The sequence below is a fragment of the Mus musculus genome, chromosome 17 (assembly GCF_000001635.26).
Source record: "Mus musculus strain C57BL/6J chromosome 17, GRCm38.p6 C57BL/6J".
NCBI lineage: Eukaryota > Metazoa > Chordata > Mammalia > Rodentia > Muridae > Mus > Mus musculus.
The window spans coordinates 31,735,446-31,759,188 of NC_000083.6; the positions used below are offsets into that span (position 1 = coordinate 31,735,446).

At 50.0% G+C, this 23,743-nt stretch overlaps 1 long non-coding RNA gene across 3 annotated transcripts; it reads left to right on the forward strand.

Moving 5' to 3' along the window:
• Positions 1-262: 262 nt before the first annotated feature.
• Positions 263-20,189, forward strand: Gm30316. Of its 3 annotated transcripts, none has more exons than XR_003952224.1 (5): positions 263-302; positions 896-1,016; positions 9,765-9,784; positions 10,381-10,472; positions 14,512-20,189. It is a non-coding gene; the product is annotated as a predicted gene, 30316 (long non-coding RNA). The 3 variants fall into 3 exon arrangements; XR_003952223.1 differs by lacking the exon at positions 263-302 and adding an exon at positions 781-810; XR_001782277.1 differs by lacking the exons at positions 263-302; positions 896-1,016; positions 9,765-9,784; positions 10,381-10,472 and adding an exon at positions 13,899-14,182 and having other exon boundaries at positions 14,512-14,780; positions 17,704-20,189.
• The last annotated feature ends 3,554 nt before the right edge of the window (positions 20,190-23,743 follow it).

Here is a 23,743-nt window from a genome sequence, read left to right on the forward strand (position 1 = left end):
TGCTGGCAAGTAAGTGCAAGCGGGTGAAGAAGAGTGAGTCTTCCTTCTTCCAATGTCCTTATGTAAGCCTCCAGCAGAAGGTCTGGCCCAGGTTAAAGGTGTGTACCACCATACCTGGATCTAGGACTACTTTGTCCCAGGCTGACCTTGAATCCAGAGATCTCCTTGCTTTAATTTCAGGATTAAAGGCATATACTACCTTGCCTGGGCCTAAGCTTTACATGGCCACTATGCCTCTCGATCTCCATGCCAAGATCCAGGTCAGAAACTTGTGTCTTCCAGCCTCAAGATCTGGATCACAGGTGAGCCCTCCAATTCTGGATTGTAGTTCATTCCAGATAGAGTCAAGTTGACAACTAGGAGTAGCCATGACACCTTCCATGGCTTCAGGTTGAAAAATTCATCCAGTACAGGAGCCAGAGCCATGTGAGCCTAGGGGTTGGCCCCACCTACACTGTGAGAGAAGAGGATCCAATGGGCAGTGTGATGCTTTGAATATGCTTGGCCCAGGGAGTGGCACTGTTATGAGGTGTGGCCTTGTTGGAGGAAGTGTATCACAGTGGGGTGGTCTTTGAGACCCTCTTCCTAGCCATGTGGGAGACAGTCTTCTCCTGTTTGCCTTTGGAATAAGATGTAGAACTCTCAGCTCCTCCAACTCCATGCCTGCCTGGACACTGTCGTCAAGTTTCCCACCATGATGCTAATGGACTGAAACTCAGACCCATTAAGCCAGCCCCAGTTAAATGTTGTCCTTTATAAGAGTAGCCTTGGCCATGGTGTCTCTTCACGGCAATGGAAACCCTAAGAGAGGTAGGCCTTGGAGATGGGGGCAGGGCACACTGGCAACTGTTTCCTTGATAAAGAGAAGGTTTCTTGTGAAGATTCTCCTTTCTAGGGATTGGTGGGACCTGAAGGTTGGCTACATGGACCTGTCCAACGTTTCCCTTTCCCGTGATCCTCCTGAAAGCATGGGAACAGCCACTCACGTGAGCCATGAGAGGAGTCTCCAGGCCACAGTAAGGAGCTATCTGTCCCTGAGTATCAACACCAGGTTGGTCCTCTGGCCCCTGATCAGCAGCAACAAACCCAGAGGGGAACTCTGGAACCGGTTTTATGGATCTCGTAGAAGGACCCAGCCAGCTGAGCTACCAAGTATCACACATACACATGCCAACACTCTCCGTAACTGCTGTCCTGTCTTGCCAGGGTCAAGAGGGAGTCAGTGGCAGAGGTGTCTGGTCAGTAACCACTGCTAGTATCCCCCCCACCAGCCCACCCCCCCATCCTGTAAGCCCTCTTCAGTTGCTAGGAGACTGTCTCAGTCTTGCAGGAGCCAGAAACAGTTCTATTTCCTGTTCAGCTTGGATGTCCCATCGAGGTGTTCTGACAGGGGAGGGGCAGCAGGTGGATGGGAGGAGGGGCTGGTCTGCCCCACAGGCTTGGCTGATGCAGTCACCAGGCAAAAGGAGGTCATGTTTGCAGAACCATTTCTGAAAGGGCAAGGCCTAACGTCACCTCACAATGAAGCAACTTGGAGACAGAAGGGGAGGAGGTTCTGGACTGGTACTACGGCCGGGCAAGGCAGTAGGGAACTGCTGTGGCTTTGGGAGCCTTGGCAGTTCAGCCTCCCAAACCCACGCCAGGGCCACGGTCCCTTTGCAGTATCAACCCATTCATCTGTGAATGGGTAGGGCGTGGCTTTCCCTGTCTTTTCTGGTAAATGTTTGGTTCTGGAGCTCCCACGTTCTGGCACCACATACTTCTTGTGCTGGAAGATCCTTGGGGCTCAGGAGGTAGAGAGGTTCCAGGCCTCTCTCGGTTGTCAGGATGCATGGCAGTGGTATGCAGGGACATCATTGTCATTCTCCTAGGGTGTCTGAGGTCCTTCAGTGCCTGCCATGAGTAAAGTGGTTGGGAGAGAAGTCCCTTGAAAGGGACACACCCCTTTTGAATCTCAAAAACAAAACAAAACAAAACAACCCAAAACAACAAAACCCTGCAACGATTGGCACAGGGTTTGGGGAATTGGCACACACGATGCTGATGGTTAACAAACTAACTTTTGGATCATAAAACTACAGCAGTACCAAAGTGTGTTATTCAAAAGAGCGTGATTGAATTCATTAACTACGTTACTTCATGGTGGCTGTTGGAATTAGACCAAAGGCATCACAGCTGTGTCCCCTTCAGCCCCAGTGATGAGCCCAAAGCTGTACATGACCTGAGTCCTTGGCAAGCGTGGGTCCTTGCTCACCTCTCTGGCTCTTCCCTTCATCCACCTCCTCCTTCCCAAGTCACCTAACCTAAGTGTCACCAAGTCACCAAGCTAAGATGAAGGCTGCTCCAGGAGCTGACCAAGGTTTCTATTCTGTCCAGCCAGACTCTGCCTCAGCCTGCTGGTCTGTTCGTTCACCCTCGGAGACTCTGAGGTATCATAGTGGAGGGGTGGAGGCTACAGAGGAGAAGGGGAGGAGCGATGGAAGGAGGGACTCTGTGAAGGAGTGACCTGGACGTGGGGGCAGGGAGGTGTTTGAGATCTAAATAAACAAATAAAGATCCACCCACGATTCAACATGGGAACCTGTGAATATAACTTTATATGGCAGAGCAGTGAATTGGCATTTAACTATTACAAGGAATGGAAAGGGCTTTATAGCTGGTCACCCGCCATCTTGACTCTTGAGAGGCAGGGATCTAGGGAAGGAAAAGAGATCTAGATGCCAGCCAGACGAGGATGAGGAGCTGGGACATGTATCTGCAGGCTTCCAGCTGCAGGGTGAGGTGGCAGTTTAGGAATGTCACCTGACCCCCTCAGAGCCCCGCCCCCCTTTGCTAGCCACTGGTAAGAGGTGGGATTCACAGAGAGTTTTGGGGTAGAGGCTAGACCTGTGGCTTGTGGGCCAGCTGGAGTGAATGCTCATGGAGTTTCTATGTAAAGAGGATTGGGGGCACTGTGGCCCTCTGTGATGGGTTTTCAGTCAGGTTGCAACATAAGCAGTCTTTGTTGGGTCAGCCTGCAGCTGTTAACGTACCCATTTCCTTCTCTCCCCTCTAGCCTCACCCGCCTGGCTTTTAAATTAAATTTAGGACATCTCAGGATGTTTTCTTTTATTGTGCTGACAGATGGGACTAAGGGAAGGTTCTTTAGTCAGGCCCTCATCCTGAATTAGCCAGATGGGCCTGGAGGTCATCATTTGTGTCCTTTGAAGAGAGGGGCAGAGAGAGATGACAGAAAGAAACAGTAGGGAGCCAGTCCTTAGAAGAGGAGGAGGGAGAAGAGGAGGAGGAAGACGAGGAGGAGAAGTAAGAAGAAGAGGAGGAGGAAGAGCAATATGGCCATAGGCAAGGGATACCCAAGGCTGCTGGAATCTAGAAAAGACATGAAGGACTTTCTTCCAGAGCCTTCAGAAGAGCATGCATGGTTAACCAACACTCTGACTTTGGACTTGTGGCTCCCAGGATCTGAGGAATCCGTCATGAAGAACTGCCCTAGAGCCTGACAGGAGTTCTAGTCCCAAGGCTTTGATTCTGCTCTTTCCCATTTAGAATTCATGTTGCCCATCTGCCTCTCCGGCTACACTTTGTCCGTTCATCTTTCTCTTTCTGGGAAACCCTCCCTTGGCTCTCAATGGAGACCATCAGCTGACTCCCGCTCAGTCAGTCAGATGGACTGTCTGGAGGTACAGCGAGGGTATCAGGGTCTAATGACTCCTTGGAGATTCTACTTTGGGGTGCCTTGCTTCCAACTGGTCCTACCTCACCTGCATGGGGAGTAGTGATTCCATGGTAAATGGTTTCCCAGCTCAGAACAGCAGCTGCGACCATCTCAGCCATGTTTCAAGGCCATGTGACTCAGTAGGAGACATGGACATCAACAACTAGATTTAATCCTTCTGAACTTTCTGCTGAGCTACCCTGTCACCCCAGACACATCAAAGATGGCTCCCTCCCTGCCTCTGAACCTCAGAGGTGGACCCCTATCCCCAAAGCTCAGGAAACTCTGCTCCTAGCATTCACTACATTTTTGCTTGTCCAAGGTGTATAAATAAAGTCTGGGGCCCAGGCAAGGCGGCACCGGCACCGGAGCCAAGAGCAAAGGCGAACAACATTCTTTCCTCTCCTTCCAGCAATCTGTCTCTCCGGGGTAAAAAGAAGAAGTGCATTTACCATTCGACTGGCATCACCTGCGCACAGGCTCGGCATCCGCATGCCTACTAACTGGCAGCTGTTCAAGAGGCCCTGGCTACCAGAACGTTCCTAATTCCCCACATGGGAGCAGGTGTAAGTTTCCACTCACGGGGCTCAGGAGAGAGAGGCTTTCACAGCTTACGGTAAAGGCACGGTCTTCATGACAGTGTGGCCTTATTAGAGAAGCAGAGGCCCCGACCTGTGCCCAGCTGATTTCTGACAAAAGGACAAAAAGTTACTCAGTGGAAGAGAGTTGCTGGAGCAAAGTCGAGGTTGGAAAAAAAAAAATGGCCCTTGGCCTGAGCCTTTCAAAGCTGCTACTGAGACAAACTCACCATGGGTCACAGGTTAACTGCAACTCTCCCCTCTCCCCAACCCCCAAACTACAAAACATGTAGGAAAATAGAAACTCTTCAGGCTCCAAGGTTAGGGGAAGAGGTTTCAGGAATAACACCAGAAGCCACCAAAGTAAAGGCAGGCACACTAGACGGCGTCAAAATGAGACGCTTGTGCTCTGGGAAGCATCTTGCGCAAGGGCTAAAAAGACGTGCTACAGACTGGGAGAAAATGTTTGCAGACCACGCATCCGGCAAAGGACTGGTGCTTACAGTACACAGAGAACTCTCACCACTCAAGGGTCACAGCCAAACAAGGTGGTGGGAACTTAGGCAAAGGGCACAAGCAGGCATTTTGCCAGACAGACCTAGAGCTACAAGTAAGGAACAGCATTAGCCACTATGGGGGAAATCTCACACTGTGCGTGGGCCCTCGCTGTGAGAAATGACACCAGAAGCCAGGCCGTTCTAGCTGCTGTCAAACGGTGCAGCCACCCTGCATGGGGTTTGGTGTTTTCCTAGGAAACCAAATGTCCATCATCATACGACCAACTGAGTTCATTTCTGGACATTTGTCCCAGGACTATAAAGACCTGTGTTCATACAGAGCCTGTCACAGCTGTTCAGAGTAGCTTTGTCCACGACCACCCCAAAGCTGAAAGCAATCCTGACGTTCTTCTGCAGATGAATGGCTGGCTCTGTTCTACATGTGCTACCCACTAAACTTCCTGACCAACTACAAAGAGGATCAGGCTGCAAAAGGTGTAGGGATAGGACCACAATGCTCTCTGTCTCTTTCTGTGTCTGTCTGTCTGTCTGTCTGCCTATCTGTGTCATGTCTCTGCCTCTCCTTTCTCTTTTCTGTCTGTCTCTATCTATCTCCTGTCTCTCTGTCTCTCTCTCGCTCCAGTGTCTTACTTTGTGATCCAGGCTGGCCCAGCACTTGCTGTCTCCCTGCCGCAGCCTCCAAGGGTTCCTGGATGGTACTAGCCTTCCATGCTGGCCCACAGGTAGATACTTCTTCCTTGTGAACTGTGGAGAAGCCACACCAGTTGGTCCACACAGATTCCCAGCAGAGGGAGATAACTCACTTCTGCCTGCCTGCGCTCTAAACACTCACCCTGCTATTCCAGAGTGTCACTAGGTCACCTTGGGCAGCTAGGCTCTGGACCTTTCTTTAGTCCTTAATTTTAAAAAAAAATGTTGCTATGATAAAGTCCTCTGGCAAAAGCAACTTAAAGGAGAAAGGGCTTACTCCAGCTACAGGGAGCCCAGGGTGGTGGAGCGTCTTCCCATCCTAATCACAGTCAGGAAGCAGAGAGCAATGCTTGCGGCTGCCCAACTCCCTTCTTCATTTACATAATGGATCCAGCAAGGACGTGGTGCCACCCACAATGGGTAGGCCTTCCTACACCAGCCAAGGCAGTCAAGATAATCCCCCCACAGGCACTTCCAGAGGTCCATCTTACTAATTAACCTTAACCATCCCAAACCCTTGGGGATTTGGGCTCCCAGCTACCCTCTGCCTCAGCCTTGATTGTGATCTCTGCCAACAGATTGCTCCAAGAGGGCTGGGTCGTCAGGGGCTGGGCTCTGTGTTCAGAGCATGGCTTCTGTTTCATGCTTCTCAAGTGACAGGCTACTCTTGGGAGCACAGTGCTGAACTCTGGCTGATGGGCTTCATGCAGAAGACCAGTAGCCCTGAGTATGGATTCCTGCCCTGCATCTCTGCTCCAGGAAGGCCCCAGGGCCAGATGTGGTAGAGGTATCTTGGCCAGGGGTTACACAGGGTTCTCTCTTTCCCTGGGCACCATTGCTCTTCCTTTGAAGGGACAGCCAGTTCCCCATTGTGAGGTGTGCTGTGTGGGGGTCAGGCTGGCACTGACCTTGTCATTCCTAAGGAGCTTTGGTAGCCTGGTGTGGTGACTAGGGGGACTCAGTCTCTCTGTGGAGGACATTGAGAATTGAAATTCCCCAGGAAAGGAACAAGAAATTCCTGAGGCAGAGACAGAATGGCAGGTGTTTGATCCCATATTATTCTAGCTGGTTGTCTTTGGGCGCCAGGTTGCTGCGTCAGAGAGCTGTGGAAACCTTTAGGTTAAGTGAGAAGCTCACAGGTACACAAACACATGCACTGTGATGTATGCATGCACACACACAGAGTGATGTGCGCATCCACCCTTAACACATGCACATACACAGTGATGCATATATCTCTCTGAGCATGCGCACACACACACACACACACACACACACACACAGAGTGATGTATACATCCACCCTAGCACACACGTGGGCACACACACAGAGGCACACAAGCACACACTCTGATGCATGTATCTACCCCAGCACACACTCACACATTCGTTTGCATACACTTGCGTATCCCCTTGCTGCCATAAGAACTCGCTAACCCAGCACAGCCTCTACTTGGCCAGACTTGGCAGTGGCAGGGCCAGTTAAATCAACTTGTCTGATTGCAGCCCTTGGACAGTGGCTTTCCTCCTCTTTCCCATGTTTCCCCAAGAGCAGGCTTGGTGGAGGCATCAGCATTCCCAGCTGGGCAAGGAGGCAAGTCCTGTCTGGCATCACTTGCTTTCATCAAGCCAGAGATGCCATGCTGAGCATAGGTTTAGGCAGAACACCCACCCCATCCCTTCTCTAATCTTTCTAGCCAACTGAACCTCTTTGACAAAGTTCAGGCTGCCTGAGGCCTGAAGCCACCATCTCTGCTCAGGCCTTAAGGCATTGCTTTCTCTGTGTGTATGTGTGTGTGTGCATTTCTGTGGTGTATATATATGTGTGTAAGAGTGTGTTTATATGTATATATGTGTATATGTGTGTATATGTGTGTGTGTATATGTGTGTATGTGTGTATATGTGTGTATGTATGTGTGTATATGTGTTTATATATGTGTGTATGTATGTGTGTATATGTGTGTATGTGTGTGTGTATGTTTGTGTATGTGTGCAAATATGTGTGTATGTGTGTATGTTGGGATGAATACATGCATGCATTGTTATAATGATAATAGATTTGGAGATACAAGAAAAACTGAGTAAATTCATGAACTGAATCTCACCCCTTTAAAAAAACAAAATAGTCCTATGGAGTCCATGGACCAAGCCAGTGTCCTGGTAGATGGAGCCTCTGGCCACAGCAACCCCAGAAGCCTGAGAATGCAGCTGCCCTGGCTGATGGCTCCCTGCCTCCCATGCCTACTCCTTAAGACGCCTCCAGGACGCCATGGACAGTCTGTTTATTACAGTCTATTTACAGTATTATGTTTCATCAAGTACACCTCTCTGGAGAAGTCTCTGAGAGGCACCTTCCACGGACTCACACTCAAGTGACGACAGCTTTGTGTCAAGCCATCTCAGTCACATGGTGGTAGCTTTGGATGTATCCATAGATTCTAGGCCTGAAAGCAGTGTTGGTGCACATGCCTTAGACAGTGCTGGCATGTTTTGGGTTTTTGGCTTTTTTTTTTTTTTTGTCAACCAGACACAAGCCTAGCCACATGCCTCCATGATATTGGCCTGTAGGCAACTCTGTGAGGTATCGTCTTGATTAATGATTGATGCGGCAGCCCCCAGAATACTGCTGAGCAAGCCATGGAGAGCAAGTCAGCAAGCAGCACCCTCCATACAGAATCTCTGCTTCAGTTCCTGCCTCCAGGTTCTCCCTGGGTTCCTGCTCTGGTTTCCCTCCATGGTGGAGTGAGACCTGAGAATTACAAGCTGGAATAAACTCTTCCCTCCCTGAGTTGCTTTTGGTCATAGTGTTTCACCACAGCAATGGAAATCTAACTAGGACATGGACAATAGGTGAGTCAGCCCTGGCTCACCAAAGGCTACCAGCAAGGCCAGCCGATAGTAGTCTAGCCTATCAGAGAAAGGGCCTAGAGAGGTTGCTCAGTAGGTAGGCATACTTGCTTTGAGATCACGAGGACTGAGTTGAAATCCCCAACACTCAAATAAGAAGTTGGTCTTGGTTGTATATGCCTGTAACCCCAGTGCTCAGGGAGCACGGAGACAGGCAGATCCCAACACACTAATCAAAAAGCTTAGACAAAACGGTGAGCTGCTAGTTTAGTAAGAAACCCTGGCTCAAGGCAGTAAGATTGAAAACAATAGAGGAAGATATCTGTCTTAGGTTTCCATTGCTGTGAACAGACGCCATGGCCAAAGCAACTCTTATAAGACAACATTTAATTGGGGCTAGCTTACAGGTTCAGAGGTTCAGTCCATTATCATCAAGGTGGAAGCATGGCAGTGTTCAGGCAGGCATGGTGCAGGAGGAGCTGAGAGTTCTACCTCTTCATCTGAAGGCTGCTAGAAGACTGGCTCCCACATGGTTAGGAGGAGGGTCTCATTACCCACACCCACAGTGACACACTTTCTCCAACAAGGCCACACCCACTCCGACAAGGCCACACCGCCTAATAGAGCCCCTCCTTAGGTCAATCATATTCAAACTACCAGACTTCTTACCGTATCCTTTAAATGCACACAAATGGGCATGGGTCTCTGCATGTTCAAATGCTCGCAGCACACAGTTGTGGTTCAGCGCTTGACTGAGGCCTTGAGTCAGAACCCCAGGGCTATAGGGAAAAAAATAGAAGAAAAAATGAAAAGTTAAACAATGTAGATATAATGTAAGGTTTTTGTTTTCACATGACTGGAATGGGGAAGAGGGCAGTCAGAGCCAGATGCAGGATAATGACATAGTGTCTAAACGGGTGTGCCTCATTGTGTCTCTCCTACTTCATTAACCTACCCCTGGAACCTCTGGGTGCCCACTACCTGGAATTCACTGGCAGCCTCTTCCCTTTCACCCCTTTTCTCTGTTTTTGTTGTTGTTGTTGTTTTTGTTTTTGTTTTACAGGACAGGGTTTTTCTGTGTAGCCCTGGCTGTCCTGGAACTCACTCTGTAGACCAGGCTGGCCTCGAACTCAGAAATTCACCTGCCTCTGCCTCCCAAGTGCTGGGATTAAAGGCGTGTGCCACCACGCCCAGCCCTTTTCTCTGTTTTTTTTTTTAAATATCAATTTTAAAATGAATAATTAAAATATTTTTTTGTTAATTCTTTGGGTTTTGTACACACGAACACCGTATGCTTTGATCCTATTCATCCCTAAGTTCACCCCTCCAGATCTGTTCCTACACCTTCAACTTTCTTTTCTCTCTTTCCTTCTATAACTCAACTGTCATGGCTGGTCTTATGTCAACTTGACACAGCTGGAGTCATCTGGAAGCAGGTAATCTCAATTGAGAAATACCCCTATAAGATCCAGCTGTAGGGCATTTTCTTAGTGATTGATGGGGGTGGGCCCAGCCCATTGTGGGTGGGGCCATCCCTGAGCTGATGGTCCTAAATTTATAAGAAAGCAGGCTGAGCAAACCATGGGGAGCAAGCCAGTAAGCAGCATCCTTCCATGGCCTCAGCATCAGCTCCTGCTTCCTGTCGTGACTTCCTCCAATGATGAAAAGCAACATGGAAGTGTAAGCTGAAATAACCCTTTTCCTCCCCAAAGTTTGATTATGGTGTTTCAGCACAGCAACAGGAATCCTAAGACACTCACCTAATTCACTTAGTGCTCCACCTGTAAGATTGAAGGTGGGACTAGCAGCCCCTGCAGAGAGGTTGACCTAAAAGGGCCACACTCCTGAAGAATAGTGACTCTCCCTTCCCCAGTGGTCATCAGTGGCGGTCAACAGCCCCTCAGTCACAGGTAGGAGCTTGTGAGCCCCCGCCCCCTTCCTTCTCTACTCTGAACTCCTGACTGGCTAGGTCTTGTGCAGGAAAATTGGGAAGGGCACTATTTCCTCTGTGACAGTGACTCATCTTCTCCAGGTGCAGGGTAGCCGTGCATGCTCCACCCAGTGCAGATGTGACAATCCGGTCCCCTTGGTCCCACCTGTTGGTACCTTGGCCAAAAGGGTCAGGTAAAGTTCACCCTGGCAGGGCATTTGGGAGGCTCTGGGGAGTGGAAGGGGTGATTCCATTCTCCTGGATGGAGAAGGGTCTTCCAGAGTGTTTGAGTGGCAGTTGTTGTGGGCAGGGAGTGATTGATACCTGTGGATGCTTTCTGTCACATGCAATGATCCTTAAGAGGCTTTGTTTGGCCCCAGCAACCTCTCAGGCTAGTAGAAGCTCAAGATGAGGTCTAGCCAAAGTTGCATCTTTGCAATGGGGGGCTCCCTGGATGGACCTCAGTCCTCTGTAGCCATATGGTAAATCTCATGCTCCTGGTGGCTCTCACAGTGTCCTCTCATAGGGCTGTCTTCTTTGCTTTCCACATCCTGTTGACTGGTTGGTCCTTGACCTGTGGACACTGTCCTGAACCTACTGGATTTGATTCAGCTCTTTAAAGCTCCCAAGCCACCTCAGGCGTGAGTGATGTGTCCAACATGTCGCTGCCCCTCCCCCATCCTCCTTCCTGCTAGGATAGGAAACAGATTTGCATAAATACTCTGGGGGCACACTGATAGTCCACCTGTTGGTACCCTAAGTGGGCGGTGTCCTTCCTGTCCTCCCGAAGCTGTTCAGAAGTAGTGGAACCAGACTCTTCTGGCTGTGGTGTCCCCAGGATGCAGTAAGCAATAAGGACAAGAATGGGGGAGCTGGCCCTCAGGAGGACATGAGAGGCTGGATGTGAACCCTCTGGAGGGAGCTTTGCCCAAAGGAGTAGCCCTGCAAGTGACCCCAGGACAACCTCTTAGCCGGATCCCCTGAGCCTCTGCACGTATCCAGCGTCACTTGTACCCTCCCCCATACTATTTCTACATAGAAACCACCCTCCACATTCCAGCGCAGAGGCCTGCTTGCCCACGAAAGGGAGGCGGCAGCATGAGTCCCACAGGAAGCTGTCCCCGACACTTCTCCTCAGAGGGAGCATTCCTCGGGGCCCCTGGGGATCTGGCCCTGGACTTCCCAGGCAGGCTCAGCAGTGGCTCTGTCTCCTTACGTGACTGCCCGAGGGTGTACAGGCCCCTCTGAATGTGGGTGTGCGCCTGGGGACTGAGTGAGGAGCAAAGCCTGTGTGGACTTGTCATCTGGAACGAACTGGCAGGCAGAGACGTCAAAGCCACGCCGCTGAACAATGTTGCTTTTTTTAGCCTGGCAACCATCGCCTGGCAGACACTGGGAGAGGCAAGCGAGGTGCTCACTTGGCCCTGTCATTGAATGGACCCCAACTTAGAGTCTGGGACCCAGCGTAGGTGGGTTGGGGACAGAGGAGAGCTGCTTCCAAGATGCCCATTCTCTAGCCCGGAAGTCATCTCAGAATTGTGGTGTCAATGACATTTGTGGACTCTGTGGAGATGTAAAAGGTGAGCCTATGGAGCAGACACCTGGCTCACAAAGTAGCTTGGTCCCCTAAAGATGTGAATAGGGTGTTACTCTGAGCCAGGAACGATGGGACTTATGGAAAAGTCCCCAGGGCTTCTTATACTGCAGATGGCTCCTTACCTGAGACACCCCCATCTGGAGTAAACAAGCTGATGGGAGTGTGTCTGTGTGTACGTGTGTGCGCACACGCGTGTGCGCATTCAAGTTCGCGTGTGTTGGGGGTGGGGATGGGGGATGGATTACATGAGTGATACAGTAAAGCCAAATGAGACTCAGTTAGCAATGATCAGTTATATCACAATGTCACCAGCTTGTAACTCTCCTCCCTGATCACTGTGTTGCTCCGCCCCTGGGGCTGGGGCTTAGCTGTGTGCCTGTGTACTTTGTTCCCTGGACAGAGGACCTGGCCAGGCACACTCTGCTGCAGCAAGGCAGGGCCACTAGGACCAGCTGTTGAGTGAGCACCCTCAAACACCCCCCCACCCCTCCTCCCCCTTCTCTCCCATGGCCTCTGAGCTCCCAGGGAGGCAGTGACAGGGCAAATTCCAAAGCTAGGTGCTTGGGAGCTTTCAAGACTCAGGGAACAGGACTCTAGTTTTCCCTGGAGCTGAGGTGCTCCAAGAGCTTCGGTCCAAGGGGACATGTGCTGATGAGGGCCTCAGCTGTCTGAGTTAGAAGGGGCACCCGTGACATTGGCCAATGCAAAGGCTTAGGATCTGTGTTTCTGTTGCCCCATGCCACAGTTTTTCCTCTGACGAACACAGATGAATCATAGCCTCTCCATCTGGTTGTTTCCAAGGGCTTCCCTAGCTAGCTCAGGCTAGCCTGGGTAAGGACCCTGGGCTCTGACTTGGGCTCCCTGGAGTGTCCTGGGAAGGTCAGACTGGTCTCCATAAGAAAGTCTTGCATTCCTTGCTCTAGTAAGGGGCTGCCTACGCAGATCCCAGCACTCTACAGACTTGCTTATGCATAGCTGCTACTGCCCAGGGCTTTGGCTGTGTTTATTGAGTTCTGCACCTGGCCCCGCAGGGCAAGGAAGGTGCTGAACAGGCAGTCCCAGACAGGCCCATCAGGAAGAATGTGGTGTGGTCACATAGCTGTTCCTCTGGCTCAGTGGCCATGAATAGTTCTGGACATCACACTTTTAGGTCAGCTGTAAAGGCCCACTCCCTTGGCACCAGAAGTCACAGCTTTGGCAGGAACTGGAGAGTGGCTTGGCCAGTATGTCTATAGTATGCCTGGCCTACCCCAACCTGTCTTGTGCTTATAGCAGCCTGCAGCTGCCAGCCATAGTCCCTGAGAATCAACCCACTGACAACTCCAGGCAGTGACTGGCTCTGTCCAGGGTGTGTGTGTGTGTGCATACATGTGCACACATGTACCTGTGCATGTGGTATGCCTATGGCATGAGGGATATATTCGATGCTGTGTTTATATGGTATATAGGAGTGTGTGTATGTGTGAGTGTGTATAAAAGGTGCTATAACACAGTTGTGAGTAAATCAGTGGGGGATGTGGAACTTGGTGTGAGTATGAAAACATATGTATATGCGTTTAAGTGTGTGTGTGGGTGTGTGTGTGTGTAACATATTTACAAGTATGTCTGGGCTGTGTCATGTCCCTGACAATGTTCATCAGAGTGTGCTAGGGATATGTTTGGGAGTGTAAGGGGTATGTGTATAATTTGTGCATCTGGCATGGTGCCCGTAGCTCTGCTTCTTCCTCACATACTACATGCTATGTCCTGTCCCATGGATGGGGAACCCCAGGACCCCTGAGCTCCCCAGGCAGCCGCAGGGTGGAGAGTTTAGATAGCAACTCTCTCGACGAGGTTCCATCTTGTTTGGGGGTGCAAAGGTCAATGGTGAGAGTTGTCATACTGCTTGCTATTCGTCAGCACTAGCATTTCCAGACTGACCAGCCCAGGGCAACGAAAGGCCATAGTCCCTGAGATTTGCTCAACCATTTCAAGACATGATTGGATCTGGGTCAAACATACATGGTATGTGTTTTGAAACAAAACCTAGTGGGGGGGGATCTGCTCTCAGTCATACAGCCAACCTGGAGCAGGTACAGAACCCAGTAGAGGACTTACTTGATTCAGTGGCTTAGACTGTGAGGAAGTGGAAGCCAGGGGTCTGAGCAGTGCTCCCAGTATACAAAACTGGGCGCCTGAGGCAGGAACAGGACGAGGCAGAAGCCTTGAAAAGGAGGGAGGCCAAACAACAGTGGCTTGAATCCTCAGCATCCTAGTGAAGCTGACCTCGGGAGAAGAAGCATGGCCGGATTCTATGATTCCATCTAGGTGAGGGTGTGTGGGCATGGGCGGAGCTGGGCAGCACTGGGTAGAGCTGGGCAGCGCTGGGTAGAGCTGGGCAGCGCTGGGCAGAGCTGGATAGTGCTAGGCAGAGCTCTAGCATCACCCAGGTCAGGGAGATGGCTGTCAGCTGGCCAGTCATGGTGCAGACCCAAGAGCCCTGCCACAGAGCAAGGGAGAAAAGGCAAGGGAGAGTGTGAGTGAGGCCTCCCTGGAAGACTCCATCAGGGAGGAGGGGATGCTGGCTTTCTAGCAGCTTAAAAGGCAGATTCAGAGAATGTAAGAGCTGCTTTGACAAGATCACATTTTTTTCACAGGACTCTTCGGGAAGAATGAGGAAAGATAAGACCTCGGCACTGAGAAGATGTGGTGCAATTCAGCGGCTGGGTCTGTTAGAGAGCCGTGAGCACTGCGGGACTGGACAATCTAAGTACAGGCCAACATGAAGGAATGCTAGAACTAACAGAAGCCCCAGCTCCACAAATGTACAAACCAAGCCATCTCAGGGCCCCTGAGGCCCTGATGTCTTGCTATGGGCTTTTAGCCAATCATTACGCACCTGCCTCCCAAGTGCTGAAGAAGTCAGGTAGTCCTTTCTTTCTGGCTACCCGTGTCCCTAGGTTGCCCAGGTCTTTCATGTGGATGCAAACAGGAGGCAGGTATATAATCATAGGCCCTGCTGTGTTCTCTTGGGGGAACATCTAGGGTGTCGTGTTAGCAATGTCAGGATAGTGTTCCTTGTACAAGGCTGAGCCTGAAGCTGCTTTCTCCGTCACCCTCAGAACCATTGGTACGGCTGGCCACCAGTTGCTATAGCTATTGGTAGTACTGCTTTGTGGTCGCCTGTGGGTCCAGCTGGCTGGCCCTGGTCCACACCCTCAGTGAGCTCAGTCCTCAGAGCCAGGCTGTGGGTGGGTAGTCTTGGGAACCCCTCACCCAGGGCAAAGCCAATAGCTCTCCACTCTCTCTTTTGAGTGTGAGTGATAAGTGGGTCCTGAGGAAAGTTAGTGGCTTGCTTGCCTCTGAAATGTCTACTATATTCCTGAAAGCAGGATCACTCCTAGGTCACTGATAGGCTCCTAGAGCCAGTATCTCTGCAACTGCTGTGGGGCTCATGGGATTCTTCTAATGGCCATTGTTTATGCTGAGGCTGGTGTACTCATTCATTCATTCATTCATTCATCCACCCATCCCAATGTGACGATTAGCGATAACTGTCAATGTGATACAATCTAGAGTAATTTAGGAAGAGAGTCTCAGTAAAGGACTGTCTAGATCGGGTTGACCTGGGGCCATGTATGTCTATAAGGGCATGTATTGATTACATTAATTGAGCCTAAAAGTGGGTGGCACTATTCCCTGGGTTTGGGTCCTGGACTATATAAAACAAGAGAAAGTGAGTCAGATGGAGGCATGCATTCTCTGCCCTTGATAGTAGATGAGGGTGGCTGCTTCCAGGTCCTGCTGTCTTGAATTCCCTGCTGTGATGGACCAAATCCTGGAACTGTGACCTTCCTCCCCTAAGTTGCTTTTGTCAGGGTGGCTTTTTTCTTGTCTCTTTCTCTGTTTCTTTGTTTCTTCCTTTGCTTCTCTCTCTCTCTCTCTCTCTCTCTCTCCCTCTCTCTCTCTCTCTCTCTCTCTCATTTCAGCAACAGAAAAGAAATTAGAACACCATCTATCTACCTAACCCAGTTGGTGGCAGGAGAACTATACCTGGCCCCAGGCTCCTAAAGAGAGAGCTCAGGTAAGCTGCTGCACAGAGTCCAGAAGAGGGTGACAGTGAGTGACTGGCAGGACCAAAAGCACTATAGCTATGGTCAGGAGGACCCCTGGAGGTGACAAGTGGAGGAGCCCTGGGATGGAGCAGGGGAGGACAGTTAGGGTCAAGGAAGTGATAGGGCACGAAGAGCCAGGAGGTGGACGGGGCCAAGTGGGTCTCATGTGGCCCCAGGATCCAGGCACATCTTGACTCTGCCTGCCACAAGGGACCCATACTCTTCAGAGCTTCTGACCTGTAGGATCTATCCATCTGAGTGGCTTGAAGTCATGCCTTTCTCCATGGTAACCTTCACCTACCCCCTTTCTCCTGCCCAAAGATGCTCTGTGTCTTCACCTTCTGGGTTAGTGACCAAGGGCTACTACCATAGCAACCAGGGATACTCCTCCCCCCATCTCTCTCTTCCTTCTCTCCCTTTCCTGAGTCTTGAGTAAGCTTGTCCCATGTTAATCCTTTCTCTCCCTCCCCTTTACCCTCCCTTCTTCTCTCCCCTTCTTACCCCTCTTCCTTCCCACCCCACTTATAGCAATGTTACCCCCATCAAGGTTCTGGCCCTGCCCATCTTCCCAACTCCCCTTTCCTGGGGATCTCTAGGCCATTTCTGCTCCATGGTGGGCACAGGACACATTTACACATTCACTCTCACAAGTGAGGGAAGGAAAGCCAGTGTTGTAACTCCAGGACTCCTGGTTCCAACCTCCTCTCAGCCTCCTGTTACCTCCTTCCATGAGCAGGACCAGCTCCTTGCTGATCCTTGAGACCCAAGAGCTGCTGAGACTTATGATGTCACCCCCGGTAGTGGAGGTGGCACCATCTGTCCTTAGCTGGTGTACTGGCTGGTTTTGTGTGTCAACTTGACACAGGCTACAGTTACCACAGAGAAAGGAGCTTCAGTTGAGGAAATGCCTCCATGAGATCCAGCTGTGGGACATTTTCTCAATTAGTGATCAAGGGAGGAGGGCCCATGGTGGGTGGTGCCACCCCTGGGCTGGTAGTCTTGGGTTCTATAAGAAAGCAAGCTGAGCAAGGCAGGGGAAGCAAGCCAGTAAGAAACATCCCTCCATGGCCTCTGCATCAGCTCCTGCTTCCTGACCTGCTTGAGTTGCAGTCCTGACTTCCTTGGTGATGAACAGCAGTGTGGAAGTGTAAGCTGAATAAACCCTTTCCTCCCCAACTTGCTTTTTGGTCGTGATGTTTGTGCAGGAATTGAAACCCTGACTAAGAGATGGGATTGAGAGCTGAGCCTGCAGGAGAGGGGCCATCTCCTCAGACACCAGGCTTGTCATATCTCCCTAACTTCTTTAAAAATCTAGAAGATGATGTGCCATGCCTCCAGCCATATCCTGGAGTTGGCTGTTTCCACCCAGACCTACCTGGACTATAGCTGGTGTTTGGAAATTGTCATCCAAAACAACTACTCCTGCCCCATGAAAGGCTGAGTCTCCGGTAAGGGAGGAGAGTCAGGAGGGCTGGCCAGGTCTCCTGAATGCATTCTCATTGACCTTAACAACCAGGGGTAGCCTGATGGATGAACGGACATAAAAGAGAAAGCAAGTGCACCCTACAATAGGCTAAAGACCAAAGACACCCCTTCCTTCTTCCATCAGCCTTTCTGTGAAGTCATGAGGTCAAGTCCACGTACCCATGGCGATAGCCTGGTTTTCTAGAAGGCTCTCAGACCCAAACCTCATCTTGGACCCCACAATAACACATATTTTCTCTTTTCTGGCAGTGACCTGTTCTGTGCATCCCCCTAAGTACGTCTCCATGACGACACACTCTTGGAAATCAAAACTGCATCAGAGGTATTCCGAGGTGGGTGCACTGGAAAGCCTCCACTAGAGTGCCTGCTTCCCGGGCAGCTTGGGCTTGGCAGCTGGGCAGGAAATTGCACCATCTGCCCCACTAAGTGCTTGGCAGCACACAGTGGGAGGACAGGGTTGTGTGTGACCCAGATCACCTTAAATGGGACTTTAGGAACCCATCCATCGCCTCATCTCTAAGGACAATAGGGCCAGGGGGGGGGGCGGAGTTGGCCCTCGCACCTGGCCAGGGCTGGCTGAGTGATTCTAATGCTCTCTCAGCTGGGGTTTTCCCCAGGGCTCTTACAGCTGCCTGGAGAAACCAGTAGTACCCCACCCACGGGAACTGGTTTTCCTTCATACATAGGGTGGAGGCCAATGTAGCTGGAGGCCCAGTCGAAAGCAGAAACTGAACAGGCTGTACCCAAGAATGCAAATGTCCCCATCCACAGAAAAGGGAAGGGGCACCATCCTCCACTGAAACTGGCAGCTGGCTGTGAGCACAGCTGAGCAAAAGTTCTTCCCCCATCCCCCAGTGTCAACTCTGTCCCACTGTGGGGAGTGGCAGTAGTCAGGGAGGCATCTCTGGTTAATGGTGCCACTGCTGCTCTGCCTTTGTCATGGACATCCTGTCACAGGGACCCAGTTTGTTACCCCCCAATTCTACCAGAGTGCTGCCATACCTTCATGGTCAGCACACTGTGCCCAACCGCCTTGGTCTCTCTCCTGGATATGCTAGAAGCTCGGGTCCTGCCCAAGGCAGGGCTGGGGAGGAGGAGCCCAGCCCCACGGAGGAGCACTGAGCTCTGCAGGTAGCTGTGTGCTTACCCAGGATAACAAGAGGCCCAGGGTGAAGCCCTCCCCTGAAGGTGGGAGCCTGGCCAATGAGAGAAGTCTAGTCACAACAGCCTCTCCGGGGGACTGTCTACCTGGAAGGCCATTCCCACCAACACACACATAGTCAGGCTGGCACTTAGCAGGAAGTATCTCAATTCTCAGGGCTTCCTGCTATAAAGTAACTCTAGTCCTTGGAGTTAAGCTCATGGGTTACCAACAAAGACTCAGCAGGAAGCTTCTGATAGGACCATGTCATGGAAAGGTCCAGAAGGAAGGTTCGACTTGGCAGCTCACAACTGGGGCCACTGTGGGCCACTTAGAGACCAGTAGGTCAGGCTGAAACACCTTTTAGTTCTTTTCTGCCTATATTTCCTGCAGGCAGCAGAAGGAATGGCTCCCAAGCACAGCACATGGGTCTGTGGCCAGAAGGTCTAAGCTATGACCTTAGGTATCTCTTTTCTCAATAGATTACCATCGTAAGGATGGAGAGATGGCTTGATTGAAAGCATCTGCCACCCAAGCTCACAGGCTGCCTGCCTAGCCTTATCAGCAAGCTCTAGGTTCAACAGGAGATTCTATCTCTAACAGTAAGGCTTTGATGGAGGAAGCCTCCAGTGTTGACCCCTGTCCTCCGCATGCATGCTCATACATAGGTCACAAACACACACAACTTATCATTTTAATAATTTCTTTTCATTTTATGTGCATTGGTGTTTTGTCTGCATGTATGTCTGTGTGAGGTTGTTGGATCCTCTGGAACCGGAGCTTCAGACAGTTGTGAGCTGCAGTGCAGGTTCTGGGAATTGAACCCAGGTCCTCTGGAAGAACATCCAGTGCTCTTAGCCCCTCAGCAATCTCTCCAGGCCCATTTGAATCGTTTCTTAGGTGTGGTACTGAACGTGCTCCCTATTGGGCAGTGGTCCCTGCCATCAACTTCTCATTGGTCCACACTAACGCTTAATCTAACTAAACCATATTCCCTCAGGTCCCCTCCATCCTTTGTACCCACCGTTCTGTGTTCTGTCTACAAATCTGACTCTAGAGACTTTGAGACAAGGCCTCATGTACCCCAGACTGTCCAACGCTGTATAGGTGAAGTTGACCTTGAACTCCTGACCCTCCTGTGACCTCACTGGTGCTGGGGTAAGAGACTTACAGGACCATGCTGGCTTCTATATAGACTAGACCATTTCCAACATCTTTCACTCAAGGTTTCCTCCTGTGATGTCAGGTTTTAAGATTCCCCGCCTTTTTAGGAACAGGCAGTATTAGGTTGCACGTATCTTCTCACCTGGTGATGGGTACTGTTAAGTGCTTCTGGTTTTGTGTGACTCCCGTGAATAGCTCAGCAGTAAACATTATTATGTGCACAGATACATTGTTAAGTTCTGCTCTCAATTCTTTTGGGAAGAAGTGAAATTGCTAAGTCAAACGGGACTGTATTTAACTAAATGAGGAATTGCCACTCTTAAATTTTGTTTACGGTTTGGGGTTTCTCTGGATGTTTCCCTAATATTTTGGGGAATATATTTCCCCAATTTTTGAAAACAAAAAAACAAAAAACTCTGTGTTTTGTGTCTTCTTTTTCTTAAGGGCATATTGGTGTGACTTGAGTTGCTTGGCTCGCTGGGGTAGGTACATAGTGTTCCTGATTGGTTAGAGTTGACAACTCTATAAGAAAAATAGTTTTGTAATTCTCTACAGACAATGCACCCTCTTATGCTTGCCAGTGAGTGGACTCGGTGTGCACTGCCCACCTACCCTGCGCTGGGCTATGAGGCTAGTGTAGCCACAAAATTATAAATGGCTCCAGGCCCTGGTGACTTTACAAGTGATTCCTCCCACATCCCTAGGGGCACCAGCCTTGCTGCGTAGTTAGCTATGAATCGTCAACAGGAAGGATGATTTCCAGACCCCAGCTTTGGAAGTGCTCAGAACAATGATGCTCAAATCAGCAATAGAAGCTCAAGACAAGAAGTCGGGTGCATCTTGGTGGGTAGAGTTCTCACCCATCATGCATGAAATCACGGTTCGATCCCTGGCATGTAATAAGCCAGGCGTGGTGGCACCTACCTGTAATCCCAGTTCTTGGGAGATGGAGGCAGGAGGGTCAGAAGCTTGAGGTAATCCTTGACTACGTAGTAAATTTCAGACCACTCTGGGCTACAAGAGGCGAAAAAAAGAAAGAAATTAGAGAGAGGGCTTGCTTCTCGTGGAAGAATGCTTGCCTAGTACTCAGGAAGTCCTGTGTTCAACCCTCAACACATGGATGAGGCTTGATGTGACATGCCAGTAATCCTAGTACTCAGGGGACAGAGGCAGGAGGACCAGGAGTTCACAGAGCAAAGGGACGAGAGGTGGGTCCAAAAGGGCGTCTGACAGCTGGAACTAAGGGAGGAGACCTTAACTATTCTCACAATCTATTCCAGCCATTTGTGCATCCTGCTGAGGTGGATCACATGCTTATCATAGGCACAGCAGACTTGACTGTGAACACCAAAGCCATAAGCATGCTAGAAGACTAAGGTCATTTCCTTAGCTACCTAGTGGGATCAAAGCCAGCCTAGACTCCATAAGCCACTGTCTTGAAAAACCAAACCAAACAAAACCACCACCAACAACAACAACAAACCAACCAACCAAGCCAAAAACAAAAACAAAAACAAAACAAAACAAAACAACCCCATTACTGCAGGGATAAAGGGAAAGGCATTTATTTCTCCAGGTTATTGGGGCAGGGTCTTCACAGCGGGTCTGAGAATTGAGACCAGATTTAGCCAGGGGCTCGGTCTCTGAGAAGTTCCCCCGAGGATATCCACACATACACACTGGATAGATAACGCCCGCAGTGAACCTTCCCTGGGATTGGACAAAGCTGGAAGGAGCTTCAGTGAGCTCTGGGAAGAGTTCAGGCAGCCTTTACAGATGGGCCCCGAATACTGGAGTTAGTAGTGTTGGGCAGGTTCCAGAAGGCTCTGAATGAAGGAGCTTATCATCAAACTCGCCCTCCTCTGACCTCCCCACATGTGCATTGTACCCCCCACACAAACACAAACATGTCCACAAAATAAAAGAAATAAAAATGTGATTTAAACAAAACAAAACAAAACGAGGGCTGACGAGGTGGCACAGTGATTAACACTGCTCTTCTGAAGGTCCTGAGTTCAAATCCCAGCAACCACACGGAGGCTCACAACCATCTGTAATGAGATCTGACGCCCTCCTCTGGGGTGTCTGAAGACAGTTACAGTGTACTTATATAATAAATAAATAAATCTTTAAAAAAAATTAAAAAAGAATGATCCAGCCAGGTAGCCCATGACTTTAGTAAGAGCACTAGGGAGGCAGAGGCAGATGGATCTCTGTGAGTCAGGAAAAGAAAAAAAAAAAAAGTATGACTAGTTAAGTTGATATGTGGGTTGTTTGTGTGTGTGTATGTGTGTGTGTGGTTTTTGTTTTTATGTTTTTATTTACAGTTTCTATTAATAATAAAAATTATTTTTTAGAAGAAAAATTAAATATGAGGTTGCTTCATGTGTAAAACTCAGAGGTTACTGCCAAGTGCTAAGAGTAGGTGAAGAATAAGGGGATACAAAGTATCACGTGGGCATGCCAGGACCCCCTGAGAGGGTGAGAGTCGGTGTCCTGGGCTGTCAGGGCACAGTAAGATCAGAATGTGTTGTAAACATCAGAATTATGTTTTCTCAGAAGCTGCAGGCCAAGCCAGGCATGGTGTCACACGCCTTTGATGCTGCCGGAGGAAGGCACATCTCTGAGTTTAAAGCTAGCCTGGTCTACAGAGAGAGTTCCAGGACAGCCAGGGAGACACCTGTCTTGAAAAGCCGAAAAATTAAATAACCAAAAATATAAAAAACAAAATAAAAAGGATGGGGCTGGAGAGATGGCTCAGTGGTTAAGAGCACCGACTACTCTGAGGTTCTGAGTTCAATTCCCAGCAACCACATGAGGGCTCACAACCATCTGTAATGAGATCCGATGCCCTCTTCTGCTGTGTCTGAAGACAGTGACAGTGTATCCACATATATGAAATAAATATGGCCGGAGCAAGAGGGGCAGGAAAAAATAAAAAATAAAAGATAAAATAAAAAATAAAAGGATGAAGCTAGAGACCAGAAGTCCAAAGTCATGGTCCCGGTAGCATCCTGTCTCCTTTGTTCTCTTCCCGTCTGCATCTATCTAGTGCTCGCTCTGCTCAGCTCTCCCTAGGCTCTTTCTTCTCCCCTCTCATCAGGCCCAACATTGCCTTTAGAGCCCAATTCTAGACCAGGATGCTCAGCTCTAGGCCCTCAGCTGTGACTCATCTGTACACGGCTTTACTCAAGTGGATTTCTGCATGTAGGGCCCTGATGCACAGGGATCTCGATGGAGCGCCACTCAGCCCACTGCAGTGGGAAATTGAGGTCAGAGTGCATCAATCAGAACGGTGGGATTCAGGACCATGAGTCAGGACTGTGTATAAGCTACCTTTCAATGGAGCAGGCCATGCCCTGCCATGCCAAGGTGCCCTAGAGGAGTCACTTGATGCTGATAGCAGCCAGAACCAGGCTCCTCTCTGCACCCCTCACCAATGAATCAGATTGGGAGAGACCTCTGAGCATGTGAACCTGTGCCCCAAGGGGTGTTCCAGGGACAGTCTCTCTCTATCCTACCCTTAGCTTTCCTTACCCAAGGGCCCCACAGATATGGCTGTCCCCAAACTACAGTCATTCAGATGTGATCAGTCCTATGGAAGCATATATGTTCAACAGACTTCTGCAGACCCAAGGGATTTTCTTGGCAGCCTTTCTTTCTCCCATGTCCTTCAGCCAGCTTCCCTTTGTCCCACGGACAGACATTGCTGGGTTCCCCAGCCTTGCCCTCTCTCTAGTTGCTGCTTCCTGATTCATTGTGGGTCCCCAAACCCACAAGCTTCTGATCAGGTTTGTGTCTGGAACAGTCTGGGATGGATACAGTACCCCCTACACAGCTAGCAGTCTGTGTATTTATTGGTTATCAGTGAGAACAACCTGGGCCCCAGGACATTGCCATAACTTTGGCTGTCACAACGTGAGGCACTGATACTCCCCAGTAGGTGGATGACACAAAGTTGCTCAGCACCCCAAAGACGCAGGC